The following is a 17,053-nucleotide window of genomic DNA, read 5'->3' as shown; positions in this document are numbered from 1 at the left end:
CTATTTGCATCTCAGCAGGTCACCCGTATGGAGCCAAACAAAAGCCTCTTGGAAGAACTCAGCAGGTCAGGCAGCACCTGGAGGCAAAGAAATGGTTCACATTTCAGGTCGAGCCTACATTAGTGCTCAAAACTTCGGCTTGTCTTTGCCCTCTCATTCTCTGCTTTTGGGCAGTGAGTTTATTTACTGCTGGGGATTCCAGCATCTGCAGTCTTTTGTCTTTGTCAACAGACTTGGGTGTGGGTTGGTTACCCTGTTGACTGCACAGTTTGCAAATGCAGTTAGATTTCTGTAGCATTATATCACATAATGCATGATGCAAGGTGCTGCCGCCTCACAGTTTCAGATTCCCAGGCTTGGTCCTGACTGTGTACAGTGTTTGAATCCTCCCTCCATGATTGAGGATAGGAGACTCGGGAAAGAAACAACGCAGAATTTAGTGTTGGAGAGAGTGCAGTACAGGTAAACATAAATGAGAGAGAATAAATATCAGGGATACAGGGAAAATAGTGGAACTATTGTTTTAGCTCCAGTTAGCTGAATAATGTCTTCTCTGTTGAGTGTAACATCAATAGTGAGGAATATGGAAGCACTGGTCTAGAAATACTGTCCTATACTAACAGGGGCCCAAGAAAGGACAAGAGTTCATAATCTCGGTGCTGACTTAGACAAACCCGACCCTGGCAGCTGAATTTTAGCAATGCAGTTTGTGCTCTGTTGCTCTTAATAGACACGTTCTGAGCCAGCTAACCCAGTTCCTGGAAATTGATTGAGATTACTGGGTCTTGGCTGATGTAGGAGTCATCGATCTAACCCAGGAGTAAAACCTGCCTGTGCGAGCACCACTGTTATTCTATGTGTTTTGGTGGTTTTGTTAAACTCATCACTGATGTTTGTTTCATCTTTTTAAAAAAAATTTTTCTTCTTCTCAAGTTGAGGTTCAAGTGTAAATTACCAAAGTAACTCTGCACGGAGTTTGCCAGGTGCATCAAAATGTACAAGTGATTTTTTTCTCCTTTGTTTTTTGCTTCTGTTATTTCTACCCTTGTTAGTAATCTTGCTGGTTGCTCTGAAGTGGTAATTTGCAGATGAGATGCAGAAATGTGAGGGGAAATAACCGCGCTCTAGGCCTAGTGAAGGTTTTGGAATGCATTCTCCCTTCTCAAAATCAAGCACACGTACATTGTGATCTAAGCCTTAAACTACTCACGGAACAAAGGGAGGTCACCATTAAGTTTTTTGAGCAAGATTGCCTTGTTACTGAGACCCTTTATTGGCAGGTCACCCAAAGCCAAGTGTGGGTCTGGCTGTGCAAATCGGCTCTGGGGGCAGTAAAATGAATCGTCTGTTTGTAATGCAGTGGGTGGAAGTGTGGGTGGAGTGCAGAATGGTCTCCTGTTATGCGTGATGTGAATCGTGCACCCTTGCCTCTAGATTTGAATTTGGATTTGAATTGACTTTATTTCTTACATCCTTCACATAAATGAGCGATAAAAATCTTTAGGTTACGTCTCCATCTAAATGTGCAATCATAGTAATTTATAATAAATAGAACAGCCAATGTAATATAGATTACATTCAGATCAGCGGGAGTTCATCAGTCTGATGGCCTGGTGGAAGAAGCTAACCAGTTATCAGTATTTTACTGGAGTACAACTAATCTGCCTTGCCTTGCCGATGGTACTAAACAGATGAATGTTCTCCAAAGGAATCATTTGGATGCAGTTCCTTAAGTGTAGAAATCTTGTGGCTTCCTAAAAGTACTTTTTGTTTTTAGACTCCTAGGGAGAAATGGGAGCTTGATTTAACGATTGGAAAGGCTCTTTTCCATCTGCAGAGTTTTGTAACTAGTGGTCCAAATCATTTATACCCAATATCACAGAGGCTATTTTACTTCAAGGTATTACAGAGTACATTGAAACTTGTTCAGCTGGGTAAACTGTGAACAGGCAGCAGATGAGCATTTAAAATGAGAAAACACTGCTGTTTTGAAAACTTGCAGACAAGTCTCACTTCACAATTGGACATTCTTACAAGGTACAAATTGAAAGGCATTAATGGTCTTGTCCCTGTCTATTTCCTAACACGAATTCCCCGAGATGCATGCAGGATTTAGTCAGCAAGGCTGAGTTGCATCTCAAGGTTCAGACAGCATGTTTGCTCAGGCACTCAGCATTAACCTCAAAACACTTTGCAACCCATGTTCTTATGCAAATCAGTCCACAGGCATGTTACAGAGCAAAGTATCAGGCAGCAAGATTAATACAGGGATAGGAACTGATGGTTTTGCCTTAATTTCACATTATGCACGATAGACATTTACATCTACATCGTCTGCAGATTCATCCTCGGCTTTGGGGACCGGAGACAAAGATCAGAGCATCTTCCAGTAAAGCTGAAGCAGGAAGAAAAGGGAGATAGTTTTGCACTAACAAAACTTAATCTCCTTACTGTGTCCCAGCCTGGGACTTCCCAAGATAAATGCAGAATTCCCTGGCTTGTATCAGTAAGCCGATTCACCAGTGGAACACAATAATAAGAAATTCAATAAATATAAATACATGAGATAGCTTGCATGCATAGACTGATTTTATGTCCATAAAACTTCTCCCTGCTTCCCCCCTTTTGCTTCCTAACCTGTCCCCTCTCCCCATCTTTGTTCCGCTATCACATCTCAACCTACAACAGGGTGAACGTGTAATTAATTTGGAGTCAGTGGCAACCCGCTGCATACAAAGTAACTCTGCATCATCAATCTGTTAAGCATCACTTTCGTGCAGAAATTGACTCCCTGACACGTCGGGAAGTGCTGGGGAATGTGATGAAAAGCTCGAACAAAGGGCCAACTTGAGGAAGCAAATTAAGTAGCTTCCAGCTGGAATGGGAAGGAAGCCGGAAATGAAAGGGTTAACCTATGGGGAGCATTTGATGGCTCCGGGGCCTGTGCTCACTGGAATTTAGAAGAGTGGTTAGGTGGAATCTCATTGAAACCTGCTGAATATTGAAAGGCCGGGATAGAGTGAACGTGCGGAAGATGTTTCCAGTAATGGGAGAGTCTAGGACCAGAGGGCACAGCCTCAGATTAAAAGGACCTCCCTTTAGAGAGATGAGGGATTTCTATAGCTGGAGAGTGGTGAATCTGTGGAGTTCATTGCCACAGATGGTTGCGGAGGCCAAGTCATTGGGCAGATTTAAAGCAGAGATTGATAGGTTCTTGATTAGTCAGGCTGTCAAAGGTTCTGGGAGCAGACTTGATAGGGTGAATGCCCTAATTCTGCTCCTATATCTTAAGGTCTTCTGGAATTCCAGAGCTCGTCTTCTGCAAGTGATGCTATCGATCCAGTAGTGGGGATATTTGGAATGTAGAGTGGTTGGAGAAGAGAATTGGCAGGGCTAAACGAGATTAAGTGGATTGAAGCCAAGATTATAAAATAAAACCACATTTTAAAAACATTTAGGAAATACCCTAGAAGTCATCCAGATCTGCCTTCAAATTGTGACTGTAGTCATGCTGTAAGACAATAGTTGCATTCCTAAGAAGCCTCATGCTATAGATGGTCACGTTATATCAGAACAGGTGGTAGTTGCCTTCAAACATGGATTTAATCAGTTTTCCTCCATTGTAATTGCACTGTAATGTTTGCAATGTTCATAGTAATTTCCTTTATGAAAACACATGCTGTGAGTAGAACTGCCCGTGTACCTGTCTGTAATAAAGCAGAATGTGGGGATGACTAACAGAAGCTGACGCTGGTAATGTTTTGTGTTACTAGTAGGAAGCCACAACCTGAACCCCATTAAGATGCAAGGTGTTCTCTGTTGTGTAATCTGTAAAATACAGAGAGTTGTGTGAGCAGTGTGTCAAAAATGAAAAGGCAAACTCAAAACAGGAAGAGTGGAGAGAGAAAATATAACTGCACTTAATATGTATAAAATGGTATAGTGGTCTCATTAGCAGTTTATTAACTTAATTCTTTGTGGCTAAAACCTCACCATTTATTAACCATTAGCAAGCATAATCCTCTTGTGACCTTGATGCTGCTGTTGTTTCTGCGTGGGCATGGGAAGGGATTGGGGTTGAGAGCGCTTCACTTTCTAAACTTTCAAACTTTTAGAGACTGAAGCAGTATGAGCTGAGAGCTCTTGTGGGCCAGCACTTGTGGAACCACCCACAGCAACTCTCGCCCAACACACTGCCACCCCCTGCCCACTCTTACAATGGAAGGACGTAAAGGAGTAGCCTTTTGCTCCCCTTCTCGAAGATGGTGTGATTTGATCTATGCCTTTGCTCTGTTTTCCTGTCTATTGCCGGCAATCCCTGACTCCCCTGTAGGCTGACAATCTGTCTAGTAGAATAACTTCAATAGCTCTGGCTTCCTCTGCTGTTTGGAGTGGGGAATCCCAAAGAGTCACAAAGCCTTGACAACAAATTGTTCGTCTGCTTTGAATGCTCCCACCCACCCACACTTTCCTACAAGATGCCCCCGACAAGGGGGAGGTTCTTGCAATCAGACCCTCTGTGTCAATAGGTCACCTCATTCTTCCAAATTCCAGTGGGCATCAGCCCAACATGCTCAGATGTTCCACGTAAGCCAACTCCTTCACCCCAGGAATTGACCCACCTTCAGTGTAAAGGTACCCCTGAGGCAAGACCAAGGAATCTGGGCGCAGTACTTCAGGTGTGGTCTCACAGTGGGAGCAGGACCCCTACTGCACTAACACTCCCATTTCTACTTGTGGTTAGCACTCATTGCTATGGAAGGAGAGGGAACTTGTAGCCGAGATCTAACGCCTGTTTTGATGTTGTTTGGTAAAGTAATGGCACGTGAGGTTCTGTAGTGGGGCCTTCTCTGCTGTGTGGTAAATCCTGTTCAAACAGCAGGTGTTTGCTGTGCTGGGGGAGACACCAAGAAGATTCCTGCAGACCTTTCTCTTCTCCCCCCCACCCCACCCCCAACTCCTTCTCTGCTTCTGTGTGGGAGCAGTGTCTAGGAGACATGGGTCACTGCTTGGTGCCCACCACTACGTGCTGCAGGCCAAGTGGAAATCAATTGACGCAGACGCTGGGAACCTGAGATAAAATCAAAATGCTGAAACTTGTTCAGCAGATCAGTCTGCTTCTGTGGAGTGAGAAGCAGAAGGGTCATGAACCTGAAGCATAAACCGTTTCTACAGATGCTGCCTGACCTGAGTTTATCCAGCACTCTTTCTTTGTTGTATGACTTGTTTACAAACACCATCTTCTTCAGAACCTGGGGAAATTACTGTCGATATTCCAACCTCTGCTGCTGTGGATTAAAGCAGGGATTGAAATTGATAATTATTCTCAGTGTTTGAATGTTGACGTAAGAGAATTTCGTTCGTTTCTGGAGCTTTGAACTTATTTCTCCCCTGTTGTGAAGCAATGAATTCTGTGCCCTCGCTAAGCAGAGATGAGACTGTCTGTGTCAGGGTCAGAGTGTGAGATTATATCCTCTGTCCCCCCCTCCCCAACTCCTGCACTGGCAGTCTTCCACCTTGCCAGTCTTGAGCAAACAGCTGGCACCTGATGCACAGTTGGGGTTTGGTGGCGGTGGGAGCTCTCTGTGAAATGTCAGCAATTCTTTGGATCTGAGCTCTGTGCTGGCACCTGAAAGGGAATAGGCGGAGATGCCATTGTGAGAATGACACACGATCCAATCAAAAGATGAGTTCCGCCACCGCATCTCGGAGCAGAGGGAGGGTGCGAGTTTGTGGCTTGTCACGATCAGCAGTGGAGCAATTAATGAGCTAACTCTGTAATGTCCTCACTCACCCAGCCTTCTGAGCAGTAGGGAGGCCCAGCAATAGTCAGCCACTTGCTGCTCCTAATCCCCAAGCGTGGCGTAAGATATCAAGCAGACATCTTTTATTCCCCCCCCCACCCCATTTTGGCATTGGCTGTTGGAACAACAGAGCTAAGAGCCACTGAACATTGAAATAGGCTCTTCAATCAGTCTACTCCATATAAATAATTTTATCCAAATAAAATGTGTGAGAGAGTTTCTCTACTATCAAGTAGATTCCATGTCCTTTTTTATATAGCATTTTGAAGCATTTAAATAGATATTAGTCTGTTTGCTTGTGTTGCCATAGTGTTCAACTCTCTGGACTCGTAACCTTCTCCCAGGATACTGCCACCCACTGATTCCTGTGTGTAAGCGAGCACTCCTTGTTGGAAGCTGCTGAGAACCTCAGATACATTGATTTTTATTTCCGTAATGTGAAATGGTAGATTGTTTTCATCAGTGGATGCAATATTATATACAGTGGATTCCATTCACTAGGCCATCGGTTAATCGGGACAGCCGCTTATTTGGAACGATTCTTAAAGAACAATTAAGAAAACAGCCGGGGTTCTCTTCATTTATTTGGGACACTATGCTGCTTAATTGGGACAGGAGACTTTTGCCAAACAGGTTCTCACTTGGCTCGGTTGTGCACATTTGTGCAGCCATTAGACGCTACCTTGTGCTTGGAGCGAACTGTTTTTAAATAGTGTCAGTTGCGTGTGTTTGTGTTCAAAAAGCAGTGATTTTTGCCACTGGAAGAATAAGCAGTAAGACAATCCAGAAAGAAATGGACAGGACTGAAAATGAAAGAAGTTGGGAACAATGAAGAATTTGAAGGTATTGACACTCATCTTGAATGTTATAATGAAAATGAAGATTTGGAGGATTGTATGAAGACAGTCCATTATCTGCACTAGGTGCCTGCGCTGATTTTGTTCATTGCATATACTGGATGAGCCTATTTATTAAGATACAGCATGAGATAGGCTCTTCCGGCCCTTCGAGCTGGGACACCCGGCAACCCCCTTATTGAACCCTAGCTTAATCATGCAACAATTTACAATGGCCAGTTAACCTAGCAGCCAGTACGCCTTTGGACTGTGGGACGAAACCGGAGCACCCGGAGAAAACCTACGCGTGCCTCTGGGAGTACGTACAGATGATGTCAGAATTGAACTCCGCTCTGATCCCCTGAGCTGTAATATCATCGCACCAATCACTACACTGCCGTAGCCCCCCGAATCCCTCCATCAATAACTATCAGGAGCTAACGCACAATTTTATAGTACTGCACTACTATTGGGTAGCGTTCTAATGTGTTCTGTATTTCATAATCCGTTACTCATTTTTCTCTCTTCACTATTTCCATGAAACTTCTGCTAATTCGGGCAGCCACTTAATTGGGCCAGAATGTAGTGGTCCCGACATGTCCCAATTAACCGGAATCCAATGTATTTGTAGTTAAGTATGGTCATTGAATGTCAATGAACAAGTAATTTTGTGTCAGTGGGTGGAGGGATAGATATTCTCCAGAACACCTGGAAATAACTCCCACCCATCAGCGATCTGTATTCTTCTTTGAACTTGTTGCTGTAGCAGATTTTCCCCTCGCCTGAGGGAACTGGATTAGCTGCAGATTGGTAGCCTCTGACTCCTTTGGCACTGCACAGCAGAGTGTGCCTGGAGCGGAGTGACTCAAGTTGCTGGAGTGGGACTTGAACCTGCAACCTTCTGATTCTCAAGCAGGTGCTCTACCTCCTGATCCACCACTCGCATAAAATTGTGATTGTTGCTAAATCACTTTTAACTTGCATTTGAGTATGGAAAATTTGACATTGGTGAGGGTTAAATTTTGTTTCATTGCTGATGGTTTTACACAAAAACCGCACAAATTAGGTGCCAGTCCAGATGGATTGGAAAGGACTGGCAGTGAGGGTAGAACAGTTTTGTTCTGTGATGTTTTACTTGGCTCTCCTCGGCGCTGAGGCTGTGTCGAGCCCTGGCTGCTCCAGGCCTAGTGTCTGTGAGCTTCGCGGTGAGGAACTGAGATGACAGGCCTGCTCTGGCTCCTCCCGGCTTCACGTTTATGGACTCAATTTCATTCTGAACGCTGTTGCTTGCTTTATTGTTTGCGTGATTTGATTTGTTTGTTTCCTCTCTGCACATTGAGTGTTGGTCTTTTTTTTAATTGTGTTCTTTCATCTGACTAAAACATAATGCTGTAAACAGGAAACCTCTGAATCCTGTAGCAAAAGATGTTGCAGTAATACATTTCCAAACCTTCTCCCTTCACCTTTTTTTAAATCAGTGGGTAGCATTAATATTTTCTCCCTTCATCTGCAAAAAGGATACTGCAAAAGATACCTTCTTCATATAAAGAAATAGGTTTTGAATTTTGTTGCTGTAGTTTTAGACCTGCTTACTTGAAAGTGTGTTTAACCACAACCCATTCCACTGCAGTGTAAACGTTAAGCACTCCAGTTTGAACTGGAGCTTGGGTTTCTGCACTGTAATTCATTTTGACAAGACTGAGGAATAAGTTGCTCTTTCTGGTAGCAATAGATGTTTAATAATTCGGTCCCAATCTAATGTTAAGTCAGGGTAGGAAGGGCATGCGGAGCAAAACGCTTGTTTGCAGAATCTGCATTTAAGACGCCTTCTATAGTGACTCGCACAGTGTTTTAGAAACTGCTTCATCCCCTCTGCTGTCAAACTTCTGAAATGAACAGTAACCTTATAACAATTTATTTATGTAATTTTTTTGTCTTGCGCTGTGCGATTGCACAAAAAAAGACATTTCATGAGATTTGCCAATAATAATAAATCTGATTCTGACCTCCACCCAATGCATGCTTTTCACACAAGCCCTGCCCCAAATGTCTCTCTTTGCTGCAGCCCCTAACATATGCTGGCAGGTTAATTGGCCATTGTTTATTGTCCCAGATTTAAAGAACAGGACAGCATGGGTCCACCACCACCAAGGATCCCATTTGAACCAATCTCATTTCTCCACATCTTGCCCATGTCCCTCAAGATGTTCTGTACCAATGCAACTGTCCTAGTCTGCTTTAAATACACCTGCCTCAACCGGTGCTTCTGGCAGCTCAGTCTATTTATAGACTACTCTCTTGGTGGGGAAAAAGTACCCCTTGGGTTCCCATTAAGTCTCTCTCCTGTCACCTTAAACCTGTGCCCTCTAGTTCTTGATTTCTCCAGCCCTGGGAAAATTGCAACATGTTTGGTTTAGGTGTGGAAGCAAATGGGCTCTTGTTCTCTAATGTCCAGTCCTGCAATATCCATGTGTCCTTTGATGGGTCACCAATCATTGGACTGAGCTTCTTCCTGCAGCTGATGAATTAGGGGGAGGTGCTCTTTGATGACTGACTGCTGGCATGCTGGCACTTTCTGCTTCATCAGTCACTGGTTGGGCCTCCTCATCATCACCATGTGCTCATGGTCATCCGTCTGTCTTTAATCTGAGAAGTTCTAAAAAGCTCTTCAAAACTTTTGCCTGTCCATCAGTTGATGTAACTCATGAATGTCATGTGCCGTCGACTGCGACTTTTTCCTCCAATAAGTTTTCCCATCACTGCAAGATATTTGAGCTTCTCTTTCTTCAGTACATTTCCCAGAAATTCCAGCTGCCATTTCCTGATTGATGATATCAGCGCTCTTCTTATTCCAGCTTTTTGCAACACTTCCCCATTTATTACTCTGTCCTTCCACGATATTTTCATCATTCTTCCCAAAAAAACCACACTTCTGCAGCTTCGAGTCTTCTCTCATTTTGCTTTGATATTGTCCAAAGCTCGCTTCCATGTGTTAGTGGGGAATGAATGTAGCACCGCAACACTGAGCTTTGTACCCATAGAAATGACGTTATTCTTTAGTATCTTGCTCGAACGTGCATTTAGCAGTCTCAGTTCTCCTCCTAATTTCAACATCAGCCCTACGGTCAGATGTTATCGTGCTCCCTAGTTAATTGAACTTCCATATTTGTTAAATTGTTTCATTCCCCACTTTCAGTTCATGTTTCTTTGTTTCTTTTTTGGCCCCTTCACCCGCGCTTTTAATCAGCCTCTGCATCCCAGTAGCAATCTCCTGTGAACGTGGGCTCCTGCAGGAAAGATCGTTTTGACGCTGATGGGGGGTTGTGAGTCAGCAGGAGGCCGAGGATGGAATAAAGATTTTGTCGTTTGCTGTGCAGTGAGAGAATTCAGCATGACACTGCTACAGTCTCATTGCAACATGGAAATTTGAAAGTAAATTGCTCTCCAAGTAGTGATAACTGCTGTTTTTCATAGCGATGCCGGGAAGATTAAGATGTTTTTTTTTTGGTCAACGGGAACAGTGGCCAGGCAGCACCATCTTCTACTTAGATATTTTCTATTTACTGTGTTTTGGGCAGGTTTATGGATTGGAAAGGTTTAGAGGGATATGATGACGATGATGATGTCAACTCAGGCCTGAGAGGCCAGCGTTGGGCATTTTCATGCCTTACAAGGCGCGGATCAGAAGGCTGTGTGGGGCGCCACTCCTCACACAGACATTTCGCAGTATTTTTCTTTATTTTACGAAGTTGAGTTGCGAGCTCAACACTCAACCCGGCACGGACGGAAAGCGTACTCGGGAGCGGCCTGACGGGATTCGAACCCGGGAACCTCAGTTCCGCAGTCCGACGCTGACATCACTGTGCCATCAGCCGACCTTGAGGGATAGACGGGCCAAATGTGGGGAAATCTTGCTCAAATAGACATCTTGGTTGGCATGAATGAGTTGGGCTGAAAGGCCTATTTCTGTGTTTTCTATAGAAGAGTTATAGAGTCATCGAACACTACAGCACATAAACAGGCCTTTTGGCCCATCTAGTCCATGCTGCCCAGTCCCATCGACCTGCATTTGGACCACAGCCTTCCATATCTCTGACTCTGTTTTAGATAGCACCCTCCATTGGCAAAGGTGCTTCATTTCTTCAAGGCAAGATTGGTAAATCTCTGAATTTCCTGTCCTGGATTGTTGTGGAGGCAGGATCATTAGGATCTTTGAGGATGTAGTAGATAAATTTTGAATGATCGGGATGGAGGGCTGGGGGAACTGGGGCACAGAGAGGAGTTGAGGCGGAGGAGATTAGCTACAATCATATTGAATGACAGGGCGGAACTGAGGGCCTGGTGGCCAACTCTTATCCCCGCTCTATTTTATTGTTCCTTGAACAAGAGTTGACACCACGCCATGTCGGGAAATATTGGGACGATTATCAAAATCTTGGAGGATTGCAGGTGTGAGGACTGTCTGAAGGACTGATGAGATGGGGTGAGTTTGGGATTGGATTCTAGAGCTCTGGGCTTTAAAAGGCCATCAGCGTTGGTGCTATTAAATTTGTTTTTTTTTATTGACAGTGGTTAATGTGCAGTCATAGGTGTAACTTGTCCTGTTACAAGTTAAGCAAGAGCGCCTGCAATTCCTCCACGGCGCGGTAGCCGCAGACACTTATCAGGATGGAAAATGATCTTTCGCCAGAACTGAGAATGCATTGTACAGGGGGGAAAAAATGGAAAGATTGTACTTAACCTATTTTCTGTTGTCATTTTCATTACAATACAGGAGGAAACCACTTGGTTAGAGTCTATGCTAGCGCTTGGGGCAATACCATCAATTCCGTTCTCCCACTCTGAACGAACAATTGAATTGCAAAGATGAAGAAAGCAATGGACCAAGTGCTGGTAAATGGGATTAGTGTAGAGGAGAGTGCTGATGGTCTACAAGGACATGGTGGAACAAAGCATCTGCTTCTGTACTGCACGACTCTGACTTGTGCACTCTTGTATGTCTTTCAAACCGCATCCATCCCTTCCCTTCCTGCCACCTCTCTGCACTGTGGCCAATTAACCTGGTAGCACATCTTCTGAGATTTAAGAGGAAACCAGAGCACTTAAAAGAAAGTCCCATAGTCAAAAGGAGAAGGCAGACACTCCCTTAGCTGGGGCTTGGTGTTAAAGTTCACATCTAACAAAAGTTGAAGGTCTCATGTGTGTGGTCCTCTTGAAAGAGTTCTGCTTCTCTGCAGGGGGGGTGCAAAAGTCTTACAACTCCTTGCTTGTCTGCTGCAGAAGCACGTGAATTCATTATGGGAATGTGCTGTTGGAAAAATCACACTTAAACCAAATGAGTTAAAGCATCTTTTCTTCCCCCACCCCCACTCCACTTTTCACTTTGTGTCTCTCTTGACAGTTTAAATGGGATGTTAGAAAAGTACAACTTGATCGTAGTCCTGGTGCCAAGGGGTTTATTTAAGGTTTAGCCTTCCCGACAGTACCAGATTTAGAGATGGGGGGAGGCTGATGAGTTAACAGAGAGGCACTGACACAACAGCCATGTGACAATTCTAGCCCACGCCACCCTCAGCCTGCATCTTGAAGCTGGAGACAGACCTGTGGATGGATGCGGTGTGAGGATTCTCTTCTGATGAGCTTTAGTCACCGGAGCAGCATGAAGCTCAGCCTCTAGAAAGTTCTGTATGTCTGGAGCTTGACTGGTACTTTTTTTTGGATTTGTGGATTCGTATTCTTTGTAAATAATGGAAGTCAGAAACTTGGGCAAGTTATTTCCCCAATGTATAATATTATGCACAAGTCTTAGGCACTTTTGAACAGTACTGTAGTAAGTTTGTGCATTGCACTGTGCTGCTGCCACAAAAAAAAACAAATTTCATGACATGTATGAGTGATGATAAACCTGATTCTGATGTGGGTTTCTATTGTGGGCTGAGTGAGAAGGAAATGTTGGGAAAAGGGGAAGGGAAAAGGGAGCGAGCAGGAAGCACCAGAGAGACGTTCTGTAATGATCACTAAACCAGTTGTTCCGAATCAAATGACCTTGTCTGGTGCCTCGGGTCTAAGGGCTGGGTGCATCTGCACCTGTGCCACCCGTGCCCTGCCTCTGGCACTCCTTCTCTGCCACACCCTTCCTGTGGCGCTCCATCCTCGCCATCCCCAGCATCCTTTGCTCCTTCCAGAGTTACAAACTTGCTGTCCACTCCATGTTGGCAAATGCAGTACTGTCCAAAAATCTTAGGAACCTTCACTATATACATGTGCCTAAAACTTTTGAACGGTGCTGCGGATTTGGTTATTTGTACAACTTCCCACGTCAGGTTTACATTTGGGTTTGTATTTCCTCCCATCTTTCCCTTTGTAAACATTTTTGTTCTGCTCTTTCCTCTTGTAAACAACCAGTTTTAGTTATCCTGTTCCACAATTTCTTTAAAAAGAGTGGCTCACCTCTGTGGGTGCAGAACGATGTGTCCGTCTCCTCATCCCTCAGGAAAATGTGTCTGAACTTCCTGCAACTGCCCGCCACAGTGCACAGTCCTGACCTGTGAGAGAGGTCCACATCAAGACCACTGTGCCCAGTGCTGCTAAGTGTGGAGTCACAGCCCTGCTCTGTGACAGAAACAAAGGCAAGGGGCAGAACATGGCTGTCCTTCAAAACATCAGACAGACTTCAATAGTTGGATAAGACTGGTTTAGCTGGCTACAGAAGCCTTGGATCTTTCCAAAGTGGTGAAGGGAGGAGCAAATGGAAATTCTGTGATAGCTGGAGAGATTATATTATGGTTATCAGCACACTTGGCAGCATGGGAGATTGGAGGGTAGCTAATGTTGTTCCGTTGTTTAAGAAAGGCTATAAGAATAACGCAGGAAATTGGATGCTGCTGAGCTTGATATCAGTAGTGGGAAAGCTATTAGAAGGTATTCTAAGGCAGGGGTCCCCAACCTTTTTCGCACTGTGGACCGGTTTCATATTAACGATATTCTTGCGGACCGGCCGGTGGGAGGAGGGGGGATAGGGTTGCCATCAAATACACTGGGTTTACCCCAAGAAAGACTACAATGACCCTGAAGCCTTGCGCGGGCACCAGTGTGCATGCGTAATTTGCGCATGCGTGTATGTGCTGATTTTTTTTTCTACAAATCGGTTTTGGCGATTCTGTCGGGGGGGGGTGTAAATCACGAACGCAATATAGGTGATAAGTGGCTAATACACTCAATTTCGTTTCTAAAAGGGTTTATCTAATGAATTTAATATTAAACACTCAGCGCATATTTTCCTGGCATGAATATAGCGATAAGTCAATTATCAAGGGAGCTTGAAGTAAGTGTTGAACGAACTTCCAGTAGAAGTGGCAGAAGCAGGTTGGATATTATCATTTAAAGAAAAATTGGATAGGTATATGGACAGGAAAGGAATGGAGGGTTGTGGGCTGAGCGCAGGTTGGTGGGACTAGGTGAGAGTAGCGTTCGGCACGGACTAGAAGGGCAGAGATCGCCTATTTCCCTGCTGTAGTTGTTATATGGTTATATAAGTCAATAGCATCATAACATTTTAAGTAACGTTTGGATATTAAACACACAGCACATATTTTCCCCGTATGAACATATAAAATCATTGCAACACACCAATATTGCTGAATCAGTGGGAGCCCTGGGCTTGTTTCCCTGCAACAAGACCGTCCTATCGAGGGGTGATGGGAGACAGTGATACTCAAAGGAGGTTCCTTATGTCCAGTCTATTCCGCAATTTAGTTTTCGTTGCATTCATTGCAGAGATATGTCGGAAATGGAAGCAATGTTTTCAGTGCTTTCGTGGCTACCTCAGGATATTTACCCAAGACTTTGATCCAGAATGCCGGCAGAGATGTTATGTCAAACATATTTTTCAGCCGGCTGTCATTTGCAAGCTCGAGGAGTTGATCTCCTTCCCGCGCTGAAATGGATGACGCACGGGTAATGACCTCGCATGTGTAATGGCTCAACAGTGGCCGTGACGGGATGAGGAAAGGTGCAGCTGACTCCTATTGCCAAATCATATCGTTTCCTCGCGGCCCGGTAGCACATGCTTTGCGGCCCGGTGGTTGGGGACCGCTGTTCTAAGGGACCAGATATATAGTATTTGGATAATTAAAGACAATTAACGTGGCTTTGTGCATGTTAAGTCATGTCTGACCAATCTTGGAGGTTTTCGAGGAAGTTACCAGGAAAGTGGATGAAAGCCAGGCGGTGGATGTTGTCTACATGGGCTTCAGCAAGGCCTTTATCGAGGTCCCACATGGGTGGTAGTCAGGAAGGTTCAGTTGCTCGCATTCAAGTTGAGGTAGTAAATTAGATTAGACACCGGCTTTGTGGAAAAAGCCAGAGAGCGGTTGTAGATGGTTGCCCCTCTCACTGGGGACCTGTGACCAGTAGCGTGCTGCAGGGATTAATGCTGTGTCTGTTTGCATTTGGATCAAGATCTAGATAATAATGTGATTAGCTGGATTAGCAAATTTGTAGATGTATACCAAGATTTGGGGGGGGGGGTGTAATGGACACTGAGGAAGACTATCAAAATTTGCAGTAGAATCTGGCATAGGCTGAAAAATAGCAGTTGGGATTTAATGCAGACAGTGTGAGGTGTTGGACTTTGCGGAGGCCAATCAGGGTAGGACACTGAGGAGTGTAGTAGAACAGAGGGATCTGGGAATACAGATCCAAAATTCCTTGAAGTGACATCACTGTAGGTAGGGTCATAAAGAAAGCTTTTGGCACATTGTCCTTCATAAGTCAATGTATTGAGTACAGAAGATGAGATGTTGTGTTCAAATTCTATAAGATGTTGGTGAGACCTCATTTAGAGTATTGTAGCCAGTTTTGGCCACCTATCTACAGGAAGGATGTAAATAAGATTGAAAGAGTGCAGAGAAAATTTAAAAGGATGTTGCTGGGACTCAAGGACCAGAGTTGTAGGGAAAGGCTGAATCAGTTAGGACTTTATCCTTGGAACAGAGAAGAATGAGGGAAGGTTTGATAGAGGCAAACAAAATTAGGAGGGATACAGAGAGGGTAAGTGCAAGCAGGCTTTTTCCACAGCAGTTGGGTGAGACAAGAACTAGAGGTCTTGTCTAGAGGGTTAAGGGTGAAAGGTGAAATGTTTAAGGGGAACGTGAGGAGGAACTACCTCACTCAGAAGTTGGTGAGATTGTGGAATGAGCTGCCAGCACAAGGGATGCAAGGTTGATTTCAACATTTAAGAGAAATTTGGATAGGTACATTGGTGGGAGGGGTATGGAGGGCTACGGTCGATGGGATTTTAATGATTTGGGTATGGACTAGATGGGCTGAAGGGCCTGCTTCTGTGCTGTAGTGTTTAATGATTAGATCACTTCATTATAACAGGTCATTGAGGTAGTGAAAAGGGAAACGATAACAGAATGCTATATAGTGTTAGTTACAGGGAAAATTCAGTGTAGGCAGGCAATAAGGTGGCAGACCATGACAAAATAATGAGAGGTAGACTGTAACATCCATAATCCATCTTGCTGTACTAGGGGACTGCCCAGTCATCTTATAACAGCGGGATAGAAACCGGACTCAGCACCGCATATTGTGCCTGGCATTAAATCCTGTATTTTTAAAATGCAGAATCTGTCTCAACACATTTTGGTTTGAGTGTGGTGGGAAATGCTTTCTGACCATCATCATCCCACTTCCTTCCTGCTGAGTCCTGTACTCCTGTGCTTCTGTTTTGGATGCTTCTGCACTTCTATTTCCCAAATATCTATTTTTGACTTTGGATTTGGGACTCGCCATGTACGGAGCTGTGCGCAGGGTTCGAGCCTACCCATGTGCTGCCCCCGGCTCCGTCTCTCCCTTAGCCCAGTTCCAGTATGGAATATCAGACCTGGAGCATCAACTCTGTTTCTCAAACCACAGATACTGACTCCCTGGTTGAATATTTACAGCGTTTCTTTTAATTTTAAGATTTCTAGCAGTACTTATTCTAATTTCTCTATAAACTCTATACTCCCCTTTGCATATTTTTCTGCGTTTTAAAAAAAAAAATGGTGTTCTACTTTTAGGGTTCTGCGGTACACGTAGTTATCTGCACGGTTGCTTGGAGAGAGATTTCTGCTACCCTTTCCTATAAACCTTAACTTGACAAACTCTGGTCACTCACTCAGCAGTGTGATGACTCTTATCTTTCCCTTTTTCCCAGCCCCTCCCACGGATGCAGTATTGTTACTGCTGGCTTCCCATGGATAGACTAGACCAGACTCATCTGTACTATGGTTGTCCTGTGATTAATTTGTTTTTTAGGGGTGGGTGGCAAGGCCAACATTATATTGCGTCTACCTACTTGCCTTTTGAAGGTGATGGTAAACTGCCATTGAACCTGAATTGACTTTATTTCTTGCATCCTTCACA

General features: G+C 44.3%; 1 protein-coding gene across 7 annotated transcripts in view; it reads left to right on the top strand.

Moving 5' to 3' along the window:
- The window catches only part of LOC140190165 (tyrosine-protein kinase Fyn), a 233,482-nt gene that overhangs the window by 40,732 nt on the left and 175,697 nt on the right, over positions 1–17,053 (top strand). For 2 of the 7 annotated variants that reach the window (XM_072246702.1, XM_072246710.1), the window contains exon 2: positions 11,415–11,533. The exons of the other annotated variants lie outside the window; for them this stretch is intronic. The gene's annotated coding sequence lies outside the window, so the exon portion shown is untranslated. The remainder of the gene's footprint in view (positions 1–11,414; positions 11,534–17,053) is intronic. 7 annotated transcript variants of the gene reach the window in all.

The sequence above is a fragment of the Mobula birostris genome, chromosome 2 (genome assembly GCF_030028105.1).
Source record: "Mobula birostris isolate sMobBir1 chromosome 2, sMobBir1.hap1, whole genome shotgun sequence".
Classification (NCBI taxonomy): domain Eukaryota; kingdom Metazoa; phylum Chordata; class Chondrichthyes; order Myliobatiformes; family Myliobatidae; genus Mobula; species Mobula birostris.
This window is presented reverse-complemented; position numbering and strand designations above follow the sequence as displayed.